The following is a 14260-nucleotide window of genomic DNA, read 5'->3' on the forward strand; positions in this document are numbered from 1 at the left end:
TAGAGATTGGCCCCATCATGGAATGATTATGAGAATCAAGTTGGACCATTGGCCACACCTAAGGTCCAAAGTGAGATCCATACCAACAATCGGTAGGCCTCACTTGGCCCTTCATCAAATGAATGAAATCTAAGCCTATAGAAAACATCCACCTTTGATCTTCTCTTCCCTCTTATGCCTATAGTCTCTAGAGCTCCAAGGAAACGATTTCGATGGTTGAGATGGACTTTGAATGGTGGAGATAGGAGGTAGGAAGGTGGACCACACTAGCTCTCTTATGGGGAGTTTGCACGTGGGTTGCTTGGGAGGAATCCATGGGGAGCTGACCTCTTTATGTCCTGCATTATGCATTTTATTGTATCTGGCATCCATATCTGTCTTCTTTCTCTTATTTGTCATCATATTATTTAGTTTCGTCTTCATCCTGGTCATAGCGATATTCCTTTCGCTTATCTTATGACTGCCTTAGCTACCCATGCTTTGGTAGCTATGCCTGTTGGAGAAGGTTCTATTAATCTCTGTCCATTCAACAAGTTAATTGGAATGCTGGAGGAGATGAAGAAGCTGAAGCTTTACCTCAAGAAGATGTTAATATGGATGATTTATTTGATTAACTTGAATCAGATTCTGAGGCTGACCCTGATTATCAGCCTTAAGGTTTTGATGAGAGGTTGCGTAATCTTGAGGAATAGGTGGGTCAGATTCGTGTAACCCAGGATTCTCAATTTGCTTATATGCACAAATATATAAGGTGCATTAATAAGGGTTACATCAAATTGATCCATCTATTCCTGCACCCTCTTTAGGATCTGACTAATTTCGTTTTAATTTGATGGTTTCTGTAATAACTTTATTCTAACTCTTTTTCCTATGACTGCTTGGATAATTTCATTTAAACTCCTATCTATTCAGTTCAAATACTCTGTTTATTTGATTTGGATGAGCAGTTTTTAATTCTCTATGCTCTCTTATTATCTTCATTTATCATTATTCACTTCCTTTGTCATGTTGTGATAAAAAGGGGGGAGAACGTTGTTGAATGATATGATGAAAAATATAGCTAACATTTTTTTTTGCAGAGAGTAAAGGATTAAGGGGGAGAGTTGATTATTGTTGTTTATTGTGCATGATATCTATTATGGATCATATCATACATGTGTGTGCTTGTTAGTACAACATGTTTGTGCAATGTGTTGTTTAAATATCTATTGTATATTGTAATTTTAGTTTTGTCACAAATTTGACAAATGGGGGAGATTGAAAGTGCTATGTTGATAAACCTTAAGTATTGTCAAATTTTGGTGTGACAAACCAATTTAAGTTTGTATATTGATTTATATCAAGCTTGTGCATCTGTTCACATTGAATCTTCGACGTTCATTCTGTTTGTGCTGAATTTATCTTGCCGATATCTACGGCGAACTTACCAAGATCCTCAAACTGGAAGAAAGTAAAGACTTTCATATATTAAGTGAAGACAAAGTTTTCAAGAACATTGACCTAGTTGAAGATTATGTTTGATATGTCAAGTTCAAGATTTGAAGATCGCAAGAATTAAAGCTCCTGAAGTGATTGATAGATTAAGTGTTCATATGTTCTATTTCACAAGTAATGTATGATTGACCTAGATTGACCTCAAATCATGATTAGATCATTTCATACTTTTGGTCAGTCATTTTGGTCATTTTATAAGTGTAAAATTATGTTCTTTGGACTAGCCTTAGCACTGGCTCGACCAGTCCTAGTATTTTCTCGACCAGTCCAGGATTTATTATAAATTTTTAGAATTTTTCTGTTAGTCTACGACCAGTCCTGAAAACTACTTGACCAGTCGTGTGGATAATGCTTGACCAGTCGTGCAGTGCTCGACTCATTATCCAGTATATAATCTGGACTCACACGACCAGTCGTGTGGTGTCCACAACCAATTGAGCAGGCCACCTGACCAGTCGTGGGACCCACAAGGCCAGTCGTGCAACTAAAAAATCTTATCGCGCCAAAATTTTTCACCTATAAATAGTGCTTGAATTTCAGAGTTTTCTATTCAATTCTAATCATTCTTAAACAATCACTTGAGATTATTTTGAGTACATTCTAAGCTATTTTGTGCATATTTTTTATTCTTTAAAGTAGTTCTTGTAATTTGATTTTGAATCTCTGTTCTATTCTTATATTAAAAAGGGATATTCGATTTACCCTTTATTGAGATCAAAATCAATACAAATCCCTTATTGATTTAATTAAAAATCATCTAGACTTAGGACCCTATACACTTGTGAGACTGAACGTTGAACATCTACGTTGTCATCAAGTTGGTTTTACCGAGCTGCTTTAGAATCTTCATACAGATAAGTATTTTACTTTTTCTGTAATTTAAATCCTTTTTGGTTTGTAAGCTTATTCTAGAAAATCTCCATTTTTGGTTTTTCTGAGGTGATCCAGAAAACTCAGAGTGTGGGGTTTTTGAATTGTGTAAGCCCACTTGAAAGACACAATTTTCGAGGTTTTAGGCGAACCTTTAAAAACCTATTTTGGATTAGTGAACGCTAATATCCCGAGGGAGTGGATATTAGGAGTGGAGTAGTTGTGTGGCTGTTGTTTAACAGTTGGTGTACACACAAGCGAACCACTATAATTCTCCGTATTTGGTGGATGTGTAGTTTATTTCTTTATCTTTTATGGTGTAAGATTGTGGGATATATTTGTGGATGTGAATGTTGTAATCTTTATATTTCAACATTGTGTGGTGAATGTTGTAATAGCTTAGGTTCTATTTCTTACATATCCTCTTGAGTTTGAGTTTTTAATACTCACCCACATTCTAGTAAGGTTGTCCTGCCATAAACCATTGGTTTTTGGTATTAGGTTGTCCTTAGAACCAAGTTTGTATCAACTTCTCAATACTTAATTTTTGAGGTTGTTATTTCCTTTGGTTATTTGTATTTCATTTGGCTATCTTGTTGTCTTTATTTCACTTATTATTTTTTATTTGGCATAGTCCTACTCACCCCCCCTCCCCTCTAGGACATATAGCTTGGCCTTTTTAAGATCGCGTGGGAGCCGTAGCATACCGCCTTGCGCTACCTACTACACTGACGGGTATCCACAACATCTTCCACGTATCCATGTTAAAGAAGTACATACCGGACAAGTCACATATTGTTAACTGGGAGCAGATTGAACTTACAGATGACGCTTCTTATATCGAGGAACCTATCCACATCCTGGACCATAAGGAACAAGTCCTGCGGACAAAGAATATACCATTGGTCAAGGTCCTTTGGGCGCATCACGGAGAGGAAGAGGTGACTTGGGAACAAAAGCAGAAGTCATGGAAAAGTACCCTCACTTGTTCAACAACACAGTATAGATAATTTCGAGGGTGAATTTTTTTTAGGGGGGTAGACTGTAACACCCCCATACCTTTGGTACACGGGTGTTACCTCTTAAACCCGCGTTTGTGAAAACAAAAACCCATTAACTAGGCTACTTGGACTTAACACGTGCAGGATGGGACTTTCAAAGCAGCATTGAGGCCATCCATCGCGAGGCCTAGAGGCTGATAGGGACCCTACATCGGCCAAAAGGGTAAGTTTAACTAATCACCCTAAGTTAAGAATACCATAGGTCACCAATACCGACACTATGCACTATTGTCAACCTCCAAGGATTAATAAATGGGCAACCAGACACTTGAGACCCCTAAAAACCCCTTTCAACCATCAAAACAAGAGTTGGGACCCATCTGACCATCGGATAATGATATATGGGCCCGATATAGCCCCGAAAGGTGTGTTATGGCCCACTTGGACCTCACCATCAGTCCAAAGTGGGCCAAGGCGTCCAAATGGGCCCCCCAAAGTGTTTGGACAGAATGGATTTAGGGAAACCATCATGGTGGGCCCCATATGCGGTGCATGTGCACCCCAATTTTCCCCTAGATGATGTGCACTGGACCGTGCCTAACGGTCAAACGGCCTTTGACCAAGCCTTTCTCAAAAAGAGAAGGAACTCTTTCCCACCAACAAATGTATTTGAATCTGACCATTTTTTAACCCCAAAGTGAGCCATCTTAGGCACTTTCTGGATGATCCAAACTGTCCACTTTGCTCATGGGGTCCGCCAACGAAAACGGAAATGAGGGAGTTGGGTCTGAACCGTCCGTTTCCTTCATGTGTGGCTAGGATCCAAGATGAGGGACCATCAGGTACCTTGAGAGGCAAGCTAACATCTCTTTATCCATGGGATTTCAGCCACCCACGAGCCAGCTAAGGGAGGGTCTCCTAATAGCCAGAAATGGCTAAGCAAACCTTAAGGAAGAAAAGGGAGATTTCCCATTTTTGGATAAGGGATGCTGCCATGATTGTGGTCGTTCCCTGGGGCCACGTGGCATGATCCCACCCATCCTTGAGGGTGGTACGAAATGAGAAGCCCAGCTATCTCATCTCATGAGATAGAGAAGAGAAAACGAATCATCTCATAAGATAAATCTGACCTTGCGTTTGTGGCCCTAAAAGTGGGCCCCACACTGATCAGGGGGCATATCTAGTCTGCTCAAATGGATCAGATCATGTCGAAACACATAGGATCATGATCCGTCATTGATGACTCAATCACCTTCCTTGATAACCCATCGGGACCTGATCACGAGATGGGTCCCACTAGCCTTAAAGAACTACTTTTCTGAGAGGTCAAAGCACTAACAAGTCATCTCTAAGGTCAGATTGACCCCATGCACAGTCACCCTTCGATCACAGCCATTGCTAAAGAAGGTTTTCTCCCAACCGTTGATAACCTACCTTTTAGGCTATAAATAGGGCCCTTTGGCTCTCAGCTCTCACACCAAAGAGAGGAAAGCAAAGAAAGAGAAAAAAAAGGAGAGAGAAAGTGAGGGACGGAAAGAGAGGAGGAGAAAGAAAGAAAAAGGAGAGAGAATGTGGAGGCGTGGGCCTCTTACAGAGCAACCAGGTATTTTCTCCTTTTTCTTCCTCCTAATAGCCACGATTTAGGCCTCCAAACTGGACAAGAAGCAAGCCAAAAATTATGCCAAACCATGGCCATGTTTTAGGCTGAAGCCAAGCCAAACAATAGCTGTGTTTCATATCAAAATAGAGGCTAGGGCGTAGCTCAGTTCTAGACCGAAACTAGGTCACATGATGCCTACGTTTAGGGCCAGAACCATGAAAGAAGTCAGGCCTCTGGCGGGCCGTAAGTGGGTCATGTTGGGGACCGAAAACAACCCTCAAATTGGGCTTAGATATGAGCTAGAAGCAGGCTTTAATCTGGGCTCTAAAACAGTCCGAAATGGGCCTCACTATGCACCACAGTAGGCTAAGGAAACGACATTCAACTGTGCATAAAGACAGCTGAAAATGCAATCTACTAGCATCTGAGTTTTCAGCTTAAAGACAGCTGAAAATGCAATCTACTAGCAGCAGATTTTTAGTTGAAAGACAGCTGAAAATGCAACCTGATAGTAGTTGATTTTTCAGCTTAAAGGTAGCTAAAAATGCAATCTACTAGCAGCAGATTTTCAGTTGAAAGACAGTTGAAAATACAATCTACTAGCAGCATATTTTTTTAGGTTAAAGATAGGTGAAAAAGCAATCTAATAACAACAGATTTTTTAACTAAAGACAGCTGAAAATACAACCAAATAACAGCAGATTTTTCAGCTCAAAAACAGCCGAAATATAGCCAGATAGCAGATGGTTTTTTAGTTGAAAATAGTTACAACTACGAACGTAAAACCAACTAATTTTCAATTTGGAAATAGCTGAAAATGCAACTTCGAAAATAGCAGAAAATCAGCTTGAGAGCGGCTGTAATTTACAACTCTAAAACCAGCTAAAAATCAATTGGATACAATTGAAATGGCAGCCCAAAAATAACTGAAAAATCATCTGAAGGTAGCTAGAAATTTGTCATTGCATGGGGACTGAAATCGGGCCTTGCAACGCTTTACGTGGGTAACAATATTGGGCCCCATAGAGGTTTGAAATCTCCCCTGTAGTGGGCTGTTTCTTGGGCCAAATATAGCCTGTAGCATGGCCGTAGATTGGGCCAGGACTGAGCTAAAAGCAGCCACCCAGACTAGGCCGAGACCAGCCCAGAACTGGGCCGATATCAACCCCAGTCTTGGATGGGCCTTAGCCACCATGTTGGGCCGTGAGGTGGGCATCACATTTAAAACAAATGGGCTGCATAGTGGGCCTCACCATGAGATACAGTGGGCCTCTCCCTAAGATATAAAGGGTCGTACAGCGGGCCTCGCCATAAATATGTTGTGGGCCTCAACACAATGAGCTACCTGGGCCCATCTTGGGCTCAAATTGGGCCCAAAAGCCGGGCCCAAAATAGGCCCAGCCAGCCCTTAGTTAGTAATATGCTTGGGCCTCCAAAGTTGGGCCACCTGTTATGACAAAATTCTGTAAGCCTGGTCACCTTAAGGCAAGCCCAAATAACCTAACCTATGGGCCCTTTGAATGTCACAAAACCTTCAACATGTCAGGAGATGAAAACATTAAGAGCTTTGTCTAATGCAAACTAATCCTCTAGGAAGCTGCTCGGGTGACTTTGGGCCGCTAGCTACACATGGGAATTTGAATCAAGAAAGGGACTACGACCCATAGGTGACGATTTTCTTCCCCTTGAGCTTTTCATCTCTAAACTTGATTAAGGATAGTTTTTCTTGGCAATTGCAAATGATATCTTAGGAGTGGATGATCATTCGACTTGCCTGCTTAAATACATGCCTTATAATTATACTTAGCCATTGGTTGACTATTGAACAAATATTTTGGAAATGATTAAATCTCTAACCTTTTTTATCATCGATCATGGATCCGATCCTTTGATTAGTTTACCATTATCACATGTTTTAGAAATTAATTAAATCACATGATTTGTCTTATCTAAAAGTACATCCTAGATTCACCAAAGCATTTGATTAGTTTTGCTAGAACTATATGTTTAGAACTGAATCATGTTTATATCTTTATGTATCATATGATTATATTGGTTGTAAGTCACATAATGATTGAAACCTCTCTATGAAAACTCCTATTAAAAGAGAGTCCGAGCTTAGGGTGTAACGGAACGGATATGATGAATAAACCCTTAACATGGAGGTTACAATTAGTGGCAATTGAATTATAGGGCTCACCATCTATGGAGTGATTCCACTAACCTAACTGTGGAGTAAACCACACCATGTTTATACTCACCGCTGCTTACTCGCATTGCTCCATACATACCGTCTTACTTTAGTTGTTGTATTTAATGATTTCTACATTTTATTCCTAGTCAGCATACGGTGGTAGTTCCCTAATATTGAGAATTGATTGGCCATGTGTTAATGGGTTCTATACACACCTTAAGGCGGTAGCCTTATGAGCCCGGGATGGTGGTATGAGACCTATGCCCGAACTGTCGGCCTATGCTGGTGTCAAGCCCTCATAGTGATATTGACCTTACTTAAAATGGCTGACTATAACTGGACTAATAATGGTTGGCTAATCATGCATACATGAAACAGACCAACATCTATCGCTATCGTTTGTGATGTACGTATTTTGTCTGACTGGTTGAGCATTCCTAGGTCGATGATTACATAGGTGACGAGCCTAATGTCCGCACGAATGTGCATCTTCAGGGCGATGATTGCATTCACACATCCATGCATAATACAAGACTGCATTTATTATGTTTTGTTTGCTTGTATCTTTTATGCTATTTATTGTCTAGGGCGGCGGCGTGTAATCTTGAGGGGAGATCACACTGAGCTGGCCCCTCATTCATCAATGTTCAACTGTATAAAGGAGGTATGTACAGGTGATGATGGTCGTGCGGTGGACCCAGAGTCAGCCACAATCGGAGAGAAATTTTATGAGGAGGAGTCGCATCAGGAAGCAACTGCGTACTATGATTTGAATAGGTAGGATTAGTTGTGTTAGTTTTTGAACAATTATATTTTGGAATTTTGTATATGGGCCCCAGCTGAGTGGCCCAGGATATTATTTTGGGTTGGGATGCATCTATACTATGCTTTGCTTCTATTGATTACACTTTGATTTAATTGAATTGATCACCAGTTAACACCAGGTTTTCAGGAAATGAGTTGTATACTCAGGTCTCGAAAATTGGGGCGTTACAGAAAAGGATGAAGCAGTATCACCAGCTATATCTCGATCGTTAGCCTCATCCGTCAAGTGCCAACCAGGGACTTGGCGATAAAGTGACTGCTTTGCCACCCATCACAGGTACGGTACCGTTGTTAAAGGAGGAGCCCAAGACTTAAACTACAAATCCGCCGCATCCAAGAAGGCTTGCCAGGAAATCCAGACTCGTTGATACAAAGTAATTAGGCTAAAGGGAAGAGGAGCATGACCAAATCTAGAAAAGGAGAAGTTGGGAATGTCCTGCCAGAAGCCAAACTGTCGAAGAAAATCGTACTAGATGATAAGAATAGTAACCCTAGAGGCCTAACAACAACAGAGTGCGAGCCGCGCTATAGATCAAGGGTGTACGGCAAAGTCGTGGAGCCTTGTAACACCCCGTACTTTTCAGCACTTGGGTATTACCACGAGGATCTAACTTAATATGAACATGAACTTGACTCTTCTATACATCCACTTTCACTCTAGTTTAGGTCTAACCATTAAAAGGGATCTACAACCATCCATCCATGGATTACAAAAAATGGACCATCACACTACATGAAGGACCTATTTTTAGAACTTGACCTCCTCATTAAGTGAATCTAACCGTCCACTAGCAGTCGATATTGCTAGATCATTGAACCCATTAATCGTCAGGCTTTGAAATAGGCTACGAGTGGCACACAGCTATATTGTAAGGATGAGACCCTAAATCCCACCATAAATCATTAGGTGGATTGTCCTTGGGCCCTTAGAACTCATTGGGCAGGTGATGATCGAATTTCAAAGAAATCTGGCCATTGTATTAGCAGGAGTCAATAATTGATCATAAGATCTTTAGGTATGGCTCACCTGAATTTAGGATCTAGCCCATTATTTTGGCTTGGCCTCAGCATGATCTGACAAAGCAAATGGACGGTGTGGATTTATCACGAACATTACGATGGACCCCACCTAATGGGGTGCGTGTGCACGAGCTAGTGCACCGGACATGCCAGCCTGGTTAAACTATGTCTGACCCGTGTCTAACAGAAAGAGGCAAAAGCCTCTTCCACGTTTCTCCCGCCTTCTGTAACATTTGAAAAGGGACCATTGCTGGGATGATCATGGCCCACCATGAGGAACCATCAAGACGATCTAAGCCGTCCATCGTGATGGGATGTCAAGACTAACCGAAACCATGTTGTGTTTGCAAATTCAGGCACACACGTGTGCACACAGCACCAAGTGCAAGGAGAGTGCATGCAGTTCAGAGCTTTTGAAAATGGAAATTGTCACTAACCATTTTGCTGCTAAACTGGCAACCCTCACAACTGGCTTCTCTCAATCTTAGCCTCTGGAATGAACCCATTGTAGCCATCCATTGCCCTTAAGGTTTAGGGTTCCCTGACAAAGTAAAACCGGGGGGCAGTTTCGGTTTCTACCCGTGGTGTGGATTGGGTAAAACGAGCTCACCAGCAATCCCTAGTAGCCGCACTTGAGAAAAATAGAGGGAGAGAGAGAGAAAACAGGGGAATGTGATCGGTCGGGCCGTGGTGCCACACCACGCAAGACCGATCCAATGGACCAGTCATTGTTGGAGGCAGCAGAGAAAGAAAAGGAAAGTAGGGAAAGAGGAAGAAACAAAGGGTGAAAGAAAAGGGAAAACGAAGAAGGAGGAGGAGACGAAAAGGAAAGAGAAAGAAGGAAAATGAAGAACAGAGGGAGAGGGTGTGCCGAGCTGCACCTTAGCTCGCTGTTGAGTCCGCAAGTTTGGGCCATGTTCGATGAGTCCAACCACCCTGGACTTCCCAGAAATAGAAAAGAAGAAGAAAAATGGTGGGAGATAGGGTGCACGGCTGCACCAGCTCGAAACGAGCCAACCCGACCCACTGTAACATTAACTCGCTGGACTGAGTTTGATCCGAGTTGGGCATGGGTTCAGGTTATCCAGACCCCTGTGAAAGTTAGAGAGGGAGAAAAGAGGAGAATAGAAGGAAAGGAAGAAGGAGAGTGATGGAGCAGCCGATTGTCGGGTTTTCGCGTCTCGGCCGAGTTGACTCAGCTAACCTGTGCGGACTCAATGTTTATGGTGCATTGCTGATTGTTTTGGCTGAGTGAATTTGGGATTGGTTTACTCCAGCAACTTAGCTGGATGTATGGGCCCGGGTGAGAAGAAGATAAAGGAAAGGGATGGAGGTTGAGGCCTTGGTTGCTATTGTTGAGGGTCAAATATTGCATATTAAGCCCCAGTTATTGCCTAAATTTACGAACATGGTACTGTTTAATGGCTCGATTTAATCGTGTTTGTGATGCAGGCTGTATTTACGAGCCCGGACTGGAAAAGGGTACTAAAAGCATGAATTTAACGCTCTGAAGTCACCAAGGCAAGTGACGGACCCCATGAGACCAAAATCGACAGATTTACAAGCCAGGGATCCAAGAAAATCGAGAAACTGAAGCTCAAGTGGCCCGAAAGACATCCCGAATGCAAGATCACAGGGTTCCCACTTTCCGTTCAGATTGAAAATTCATACATCGCCTGAGGACCATAAATTAACCGTACACGTCGAATTTCATCCATTTAATCCTTGTGAAAGTGTCCCAACGGATAGATCAGCCTATCAACCCTTAATTTGGGGCCCACCTGATCTCTGGATACACTTCAATTTTGGACTCAACATCTTAAATCAGATGGGGAAAAGGATGGATGGTACGGATTTCTCGAGAATATCATAGTGGACCGCACCTGCACTTGAGTGTGCACAGTGTGTAGGTGCGCTGGACGCACACCGGACGGTTAGCCCGGTCAAAGACGGGCTAACCCGTCTTCTTCTTGCGAAGTAACAGCGGACGAACGCTATCCATCCGTTTTTCAGTAGTAGGGCCCACTCATCATCCAAATGGATGATCCAGACCGTCCATTGAATCTCTTAGGTAGACGTAACCCTCACCTAGGTGTCCTTTTCGACCCATGACGTACGGACAGACAGATTACCGTTCAAACACAAGATGGACGGCGGAGTAGATAATCTCATGGGCCACACCGAATTCAATCCAAAAATGACCATATCCAAATGGTTTTTCAAGTAGACCTCAATAGACGACGTGGATTTTCCACTTGACATCGATCGTGAGCTCCACCAAACACGACAGCGACTTGCAGCGGCTCTGTTTCGCAAACAGAAGCTGGTTTCGTGCGGTGGGCCCACCCCTCACCCATCAGGGCCCATAGGTCTAATCTAGACCATCCATCAGGAGCCCATGGGTTCTCTCTCCCTAACCAAGTTAACTCATTTTAGGAAACCACAGAGATCAGTCCCCATTCGTCCAAACAGAGACTGACGGTACAACGAACAAGGCGGGTGGGGCACACCAAATTCGGTTTAGAAATCATTCGATTTTACTGAATTTTCAAGGGTAATCCAATGAATGGACTGGATTTCTTGATGATCGTCAGGAATGGGGTCCACCAAACAACCAGAGTAGGCTTTAATTACACGTTTTGTTACAGTGCGTGAAACTTTCGCACCTTTGTCTGCTATGCGTAAGGGGTACGCACGTAAGTTGCCACGGAGTCCTTGCTCTATAAAAGGAAAAGAAAAAGAGAGAAAGGCATCGAATTTTGTGCTGAGCGTGGAGTAGAGAAACCTGGATGGGAAGCAATTTCTACAGAGTTTTGTTTTCTTGGTTTTCCGTTTAATTTCTTTATGATATTTGAGGATAGCCTAATCATGTTGGGCTAAACCTCTTAGCTAGGGCTAAGAGGTGAAGCTTGTAGTGAGATGGGAGACTCTACTTTATGTCTTTAATTTAGTTTTAATTTACGAACTGAATTTGATAATGGTTTGATTATCGGGAATGTTTTTAGTTTTTAATGGTCTGTTGTGACTGAAATTACAATGGGTCTGCAATAGCTTTGAGCATGCCCCTTTCCTTTTATGTTTATGATGTCAGGAAGCCCTGTTGTTCACCATCGTCTCCTTGGCATGGTAGGATGACGGTACCCTTCCTAACCTTCATAGCATGTTGATTGGTTGGTAATTAGTTTAATTTTATTGTTTGCTTTGTCTCCTGGGCATGGTTTGGTGATGGAATCCATTTTAATTCATATACCTTTCATCTCTTTAAAATTATATCAGAGGAAGTTTAGTTTAATTTCCATGATTCTTAAAGCAAGCATAAGATCTCCCTGATCTCTACAAGTGGGTCCTCTGAATCCCTAGTTTCCTACCTTTGAATTCTACATATTTTAGTATATTATTTCATCATTATTCCTCAAATCCACCTGATTTAGATTTCATCTATTTCTAGTTCTAGTTCTAGTTATTTTCAGATTACGTACAGGTTTCAGTCCCTTGGGATTCGACCTTGGTCTTACTGAGTTTATTACTACATCACAACCCTATACTTGGGGAGTGAACAAGTTTTTGGCGCTGTTGCCGGGGATTGACAGTTATGATTCTTTGAAATTAATTAGTTTGAGATTAGGATTTTACTAACTTTAGTTTTAGATTTTTATTTCTATTTGATTTGTAGAACTAACTTGTTTCCTGTTTTGTAGGATCCTGACATAAACTTCTAAATTGGTAATCCTTTTCTAATTCCTCTACTTTTTCTATTTTTAGAATTAGGGTTTGAATTTTAGAAATTTTCTAATTCTAGTATTTTCCTATTTTTAGGGAATAGTTTATTTTTAGAAACTTTTCTCTTTTGTTTTTAGAAACTTTCTAATTCTAGAACTTTTCTTTTTAGAAACTAACTTTCTATTTTTATTTTTAGTAACTTTCTAATTCTAACTCTTTTAGAATCTAACTTTGTTCCCTAATTTATTTTTAGAAATTTTCTACTTGTAGAATTTTTGTTTAGAAACTAACTTTTCTATTTTGTAGGCTTTTAAGATAGAAATTTCTAATTCGGTAAGCTTTTTCTCTACTTTCAATTTTTCAGATCTCTTTTAGTAACTTACTTTCTAGTTTAGGACTTTCCTAATTTATTTTAGAAATTTTCACTTTCCTTTAGGAATTTCTTCTTTTAGAAACTAGTTTACTTTTATCATTCTTTTTAAGGATTTTCTAATTCTAGACCTTCTCTTTAGAAACTGACTTGTTTGTTTTCTTTTGCAGGTCTTTAACTTAGGGACTCCAATTTGATAACTTCTTTCCAACCCTCTCTTTCTTTCTAGATTTTCTTTTCCTTTCTTAGGATTAGGTTTCGAATTTGATTGAGGGCTGCGAGTGTTTCATGCCCAAGTGGGAGGATTGGTTGAGGGGTTAACGATCCATCGCAGGACTAATCACCACTCGAAATCCCCTGAGTTAATTGAAGTGATGGCTGAGAACCAACCTCTTCTACCTCAACCTAGGGTGGAGGACATTCAGGATGAGAATGAGGTGCATTAAGCACCCCCGCCTCGTACTTTACAGGATTATTTATAACCAGCAGGGTTGAGTACGCCCTCATGCATGATTTTTTCTAAAAATACAGGACATATGGACATCAAGCCAGGGGTTATCCAACTCCTTCTTAAGTTCCATGGGCTTGAATCTGAAGAACCATATCTACATTTGATAGAGTTTGATGAGATCATAGCCACTTTATATTTTCAAAATGTGTCTGAGGACACAGTCAGGCTGAAACTCTTTCCTTTTTCCTTAAAGGAGAAGGCTAAGACGTGGTTACATTCACTGCGTCCTAGATCCATTGGCACATGGAATGATATGCAAAGGGAATTTATAAAGAAATTTTTTCCACATCATAAAACGATTACTCTTAGAAAAGCAATCATGAATTTCACTCAAAAGGAGGATGAAACATTTTACCAATGTTGGGAAAGGTTCAAGGATTTGGTCAGTTCATGCCCATAACACAGCTTTGAAACGTGGCGCATTACAAATTTTTTCTACGATGGACTGACATCTTCTATGCGCCAAATGGTCGAGACAATGTGTAATGGGGAATTCATTAATAAAAATGTCGACGAGGTATGAGATTACCACGATAGTCTTGCTGAAAAAAGATAATCATGGGATTATTACCCAAAATGGAACACCACGTCTAGGCCGACTCAATTAAAGGAGAAAGGTGGATTGTATCTCTTGAAAGAAGAGGATGATCTCAAA

General features: G+C 41.1%; 1 non-coding gene across 1 annotated transcript; it reads right to left on the reverse strand.

Moving 5' to 3' along the window:
• Positions 1-13906: 13906 nt before the first annotated feature.
• LOC131234118 (small nucleolar RNA R71) lies at positions 13907-14013 on the reverse strand. Its single transcript, XR_009165528.1, has one exon. It is a non-coding gene; the product is annotated as a small nucleolar RNA R71 (small nucleolar RNA).
• Positions 14014-14260: the final 247 nt, after the last annotated feature.

The sequence above is a fragment of the Magnolia sinica genome, chromosome 18, assembly GCF_029962835.1.
Source record: "Magnolia sinica isolate HGM2019 chromosome 18, MsV1, whole genome shotgun sequence".
NCBI lineage: Eukaryota > Viridiplantae > Streptophyta > Magnoliopsida > Magnoliales > Magnoliaceae > Magnolia > Magnolia sinica.